This window comes from Anoplophora glabripennis, unplaced genomic scaffold, assembly GCF_000390285.2.
Source record: "Anoplophora glabripennis isolate ALB-LARVAE unplaced genomic scaffold, Agla_2.0 scaffold317, whole genome shotgun sequence".
Classification (NCBI taxonomy): domain Eukaryota; kingdom Metazoa; phylum Arthropoda; class Insecta; order Coleoptera; family Cerambycidae; genus Anoplophora; species Anoplophora glabripennis.
The window spans coordinates 2,665-8,881 of NW_019416468.1; the positions used below are offsets into that span (position 1 = coordinate 2,665).

The following is a 6,217-nucleotide window of genomic DNA, read 5'->3' on the forward strand; positions in this document are numbered from 1 at the left end:
ATTCAAGATGGCTGATCCAATATGGCGGGTGTACTTTTTTGAAATCCACCGATTTCAGTAAAATTTGGCATCATAAGGATTGCTGGTTGATCTCACCTTCATTAATCACACATCTGGAGCCAGATTTTCATAAATCAAGGTAAAAGATTCCACTCCGTCTAAAAATGTGACTTCGCTTAAAAAAATGACTTAAGGACTCTACACATGTAATGATGTGTAGTGTGATGTGCTTGTTTCCATGGGACAAGACAAAAAAGTTTCTACTTTATTCTTTCATTTATTTAGTCGTGCATGGGCTTATGGTTTTCCAATCAGATTTTTTTAACTACTATGCAGTTTTCCTATGGCATTTAGATGCTTTTATTTCTTAATAATTTTAAAGTTCAAGGAAAAGGACACATTACTGCCACACAGCACATCACTGCATCTGCTTATGCCTTCAATCTAAAAATGTGACTTTGCCGAAAAAATGCCGCCTACTCGGCCTAAAATTATGACTCTGCCTACAAATTTTACCTTGATTTATGAAAATCTGGCTCCAGATGTGTGATTAATGAAGGTGAGATCAACCAGCAATCCTTATGATGCCAAATTTTACTGAAATCGGTGGATTTCAAAAAAGTACACCCGCCATATTGGATCAGCCATCTTGAATTTTTACAATGTGAATTCATATTCGTAATCAGCGACCCAAAAAACCCCTTTATACAAAATCTGGTCAAAATCCGCTCAGAATTTGAAAATAGCGATTCCTGCTCGGTTTTTTGAGGTTAGAAAAAAAAACACACGTTCTAGCTCAATTTTGACAGTGGATTTGAATTCAGCAGAGTCTTTTACATAAAAATGTACTATTTGATGTGGAAATAAATTTTTTTCCAAATTTTCCCAGTAAATTTTCATCAATTTTCACTATTTTTCACAAGTTTTTTGAGGTTAGGAAAAAATTGTGACGTGATGGGCCAATTCTGACCCCAGATTCGTGTTCAGAAGGCCAAATTACTACGAAAAATATATGTCGCATAAAAAGTATACCCAACTTTTTTTTTCTGTGTGGCTGTGTTATTAATATCTCGCGAAGGTGTTTTATAAATATTATTTTTTAAAACTCCCCATAAAACAATTGAGGGATGTTAGATCTGGTGACTTTCCGGGCCACTGAATAGGTCCATTAAGCCTAATCCATATTTCTGGGAAAGTGTTATCTAAATATTGCTGTACAATCCTGGCCTTGTGGGGTGGAGTTCAGTCGTGCTGAAACCATAGGTTTCTCCTTATCTGCAAAGGCACATTCTCCAGAAGTGCAGGAAGTTCTTATTGCAGGAAATTTAGATAACTCACGCTGTTAAATGTATGTTCCAATTAAATGCCTACGGATGATGCCGCACCATACATTTACTCCAAAATGGCCTTGGTTTTAGACTGGATTTACAATGTAAGAATTTTCAGCCTGTTTGGCAAACCATTACAGACAAACCGACTTTCGTCTGTCCAAAGAACGTGCCGAAAAAGGTTCTGATCGACAGTTTCTACATTTACTACAATTTGAGATATAAAATTAAGTCTGTTTTCAATATGACGCTCAGACAAATACTCCAAATTGTGAATTTTGTATTCATGATACCCATTGATCTTTAAAATTCGTTGAACAGCTGATTTAATCAAATTCAATTCCCGGCTAGCCTGCCGTATAGAATTTCGTGGATTTTGTTCGAAATACTTAACAGTCTAGCTGTATTAACATTGTTGCCCTACCCTTCGGTCAATTATTTGATTTTTCCGAACGGAAAATGCATCTTCATTTCGTCGCAAGGTCGCCTCCATTCTTGTAAAGATTCTATGGTCAGGGATGAGGCGCTCTGAATAGCTTTCTGATGTAACTCTACACCTCTTCTTGAATTTTTTTGTGCCTCTCCGTAAATTAGCAATATATCAACTTTTTCTGAATGAGGAAACATTTTGTAAGCACAAAAGTTAAACATTTTTTGTGAAAATGAAAAAGGAAAATTTTCATTTTTCAGAAGATTCCTCAGCGTTTTGCTGAAAATTGAAGGGTGATGGAGCAATTCTGACTCCGGATTCGTGTTCAGCGGGCGAAAATACATCGGAAATCATATGTCGCATGTACATTTCAGACAACTTTTTTTTTGTGTGGTGGTGTAATACTTTCGATTGAAAATGGAGCTTATAAATCTGGCATAAGTTGCATGATTGCCACGTTTGGTTTGTTGTGATCATTATTGATATTTATTATGAAAGTTGGTAGTTTTAAATTTTACCAATGAATTGGTCAGTTTATTGCAAAAGTATCACAAATATAACCAATTGTAATAACTTCTTAAACAAGTTATTGGGAATTGGTAACTGTAAAACAGGTTCTACAGTATTATCCTGCAGGTTGCAGCTCTGGCACGAAGAAAAGACCGTTTGGAGGAACTACAGAAGAAAGTCTCGAACCAAAAAGGAACGTTACATCCGGTCGTTACCGACATATCCAAAGAAGAAGACATCTTAAACGCCTTCAAATGGATCAAGGAAAACTTGGGCCCTGTACACATTCTAGTCAACAACGCCGGTATTTTCCCATATAACCAACCGCTGTGCGATGGTGACGCCGAAGCCTAGAGAAAAACCTTTGAGGTCAACGTGCTGGGGCTGAGCATCGCCACAAGGGAGGCCGTCAGAGACATGAGAGCCAACAACGTGGATGGGCACATCATCCATATTAACAGTGTTATGGGTCATCAAGTGTATAACTACGAGAATCTAAGTGTGTATCCTGCTACAAAATTCGCTGTTAGGGCTCTGGCAGAGACACTGAGGCTGGAACTCCTATCCATGAAGTCGAAAATCAAAATTACGGTAACAATCAATTTTTTAATAATTTTACCTCTATATTCTGCAATAGGAGCACGTGAATATACTGAGAGATGTCTTGAAGTAAACTTTAAAATTAAAATTTGATTTGTACAAAAAGAATGGCCAACAGAATCATCAGATCTCTGTTCCAGTAATTTATTTTACCTCTTGGACAAAAAAGTGTGCACAAAGCAACTAGAGTTTATAGCAATCATTTTTAGAAAATGTTTCAAAATTGAGAAAAAAAACCACAATAACAGAGGAAAAAATAAATACCTTTTCATCAAGATTTATGTAGGTAGTTTTGTAATTGTATATAATAATTTCATGAACCAAGAACTTAAAGAACTCAACGAATCAGCAATAGAGATACTAGGAGGTACTGTTACTAAAAATCTCAAAATTTCGATGCCACCGGACATGCAAAAAGAGCGAATTCCCCAGCGGCTTTTTCCTGACCCTGGAATAATTTATTTATAACCTTGTTTTGAACATCCTACTTTGTTAATTGTAAAGAGCAAGCTAATTTCAACTTTTTGAAATGTTTCTTTTTCAATACGTTTGTTTGGATCAATTACAATCTACAGGCTGTTACAAATTCGCTTCTCACTACAGGGATCTCGGAAACGGTAAGAGATATGAACTAGTTTAAATGGGGGCAAAGTTGCATAGTCCGGGGACCAATATTATGTCTCTAAACAATCAAGGCTAACATGATTAGTTTTCGAAATATTTGAAAAAAACCGACATTTTGGAAATCCGTTTTTATTTCATATAACCCTTGTTTGAGGTGATATTAAAAAAAGAACACTTTCTTATGGCAACTTTTTGCCCTCTATCGAATGGCATAATCAATTTTAAGCCTTCGTTACCTCCAGTACTGTACTGCCTCAGCCCGAACCAGATTCAATCGTTTTGTCTCGAAAAATTCATCTTCAGTGTATTCGCTCCAAATGTATCTTAATTTTGTATTTAGATTTCTATGTTTATTGAATTATCGTACAACTCTAACTGTCGTTAGACCCTGTGAAATCCACCTAGTTATTTAAACTAATACTATCACACATTACAATAAAACATTATTAAAGTTTTAATCTCCTGATCATACATAATTAGATGTATTATTACACTGACTCTTCGCATTGCACATTTTATTTACTAACTGAATGGATTTTGTCGTAGAATATTAGTCCCGGACTTGTGGACACTGAGATAATAACATCTGAGGCGAGACAAAACCCTGTATTTAAAACAATTATGGAGGAAAGATTGATTCTTGATTCGGAAGACATCGCAGATGGCGTGGTATACGCTTTATCCACACCACCTCACGTACAGGTAATGATATAAGGGTGTTCTGAAAATCCGTCAAGAAACTCCGGGAGGTGATTCTGCGAATTAAAATAATAGCAGTATGTAATGCAAACTTTTTTCGAATTGTCAATTGTTTGCAAGTTACAGCTTGTCAAAGTTCATTATTTTTCTATTTAAATAACTTATTTAATTCAAGTTCGATTAGTCTCTCATTTGGCACACCCTCTAAGTAGATGAAGCTCTATTGGACCAGTCAGAGAAAAGTTTCATTATGCACCGCTAAAGGGCACTTTACATAGAACTCAAAATTTGTTTTGTTCATAACTTTTTTCTCTTGCAAGACATCACAGACCTTTACCCATCATTGGAAAGAGAAACAATATCAGAAAATTACGTACTCTTTATTCAAACCGACAAATGTAACCGTTTATAGTCTGTTTAGAAATGAAAGAGAGTAATAAAAGCTTATTATGTATGCAAATCGTAAATAAATGTAGTACTGGTGCTTATATTCAATATTTTTATATTATGCACTTTCGGTGTACTTTTAACAAAACTTTGTGCGATCGGACTGTACTAAATTGTAGCCGGTAGCTAAAATTTAATCCCCGACAATCTTTGTCTATGCCGCTTCAATTTCTCGGTCCATTTCTCTTATAAGTAAACAATATAAAAACAGCATTTCAAAACATGAGGCTANAAGTTGACTGTTCCAGTAATTTTAAAGTTTATACAAAATGTCACACAAACTAACAACCCAAATTTCAATTCAGTTACACCGTTGAACAGATTGTTTTAAACTAGAAATAAAATTAAATATATATTTTTCAACAAGGTTCAGCTCCACTCTTTCCGTGAGATTAATTAATCGACCAGTCCGATAATTTTTATTTTTTTAATTGTACAAAAATTATTACACTGAATCTTCGCATTGCACATTTTATTTACTAACTGAATGGATTTTGTCGTAGAATATTAGCCCCGGACTTGTGGACACTGAGATAATAACATCTGAGGCGAGACAAAACCCTGTATTTAAAACAATTATGGAGGAAAGATTGATTCTTGATTCGGAAGACATCGCAGATGGCGTTGTATACGCTTTATCCACACCACCTCACGTACAGGTAATGATAAAGCTCTATTGGACCAGTCAGAGAAAAGTTTCATTATGCACCGCTAGAGGTCACTTTACCTAGAACTCAAAATTTGTTTTGTTCATAACCTTTTTCTCTTGCTAGACGTCACAGAAATTTACCCAATATTGAAAAGAGAAACAATATCAGAAAAAATTACGTACTCTTTATTCAAGCCGACAAATGTAACCGTTTAGCAAGAAATTATAAAAGTGTTATTAAACATCAAATTTTTTATCATTCTTTCTGCAATTAAATCGAGGTGCCATGCTGTAATACTATCTCTTGTAAAACCAGCTTCGTTAGTAAATAAAATATTATCAGTAAATTCATTATCCTCATCTTATTTTTCCACAATGCTATTACAGAACCTAAAAAAAAATATTATGGTGAAAAATCAAACTTATACGTGCTTTAATCATTTTTTTTACAATTCGTAAAACCAAAATTACTAATGATATTTTTTTAAGCTTGGCAACTTAATTAATTACAGAAAGAATGACTATCATAATAGCTAAGTTTTATAACAATGCCTTGAAAGATTGAAGTAATTGAAAAAATATAATGATTTATGAAAATCTGGCTCCAGATGTGTGATTAATGAAGGTGAGATCAACCAGCAATACTTATGATGCCAAATTTTACTGAAATCGGTGGATTTCAAAAAAGTACACCCGCCATATTGGATCAGCCATCTTGAATTTTTACAATGTGAATTCATATTCGTAATCAGCGACCCAAAAAACCCCTTTATACAAAATCTGGTCAAAATCCGCTCAGAATTTGAAAATAGCGATTCCTGCTCGGTTTTTTGAGGTTAGAAAAAAACCACACGTTCTAGCTCAATTCTGACAGTGGATTTGAATTCAGCAGAGTCTTTTACATAAAAATGTACTATTTGATGTGAAAAT

General features: G+C 34.7%; 1 pseudogene; it reads left to right on the forward strand.

Moving 5' to 3' along the window:
- Window positions 1-2,394: 2,394 nt before the first annotated feature.
- On the forward strand, window positions 2,395-4,232 carry LOC111691565 (annotated as a pseudogene).
- The last annotated feature ends 1,985 nt before the right edge of the window (window positions 4,233-6,217 follow it).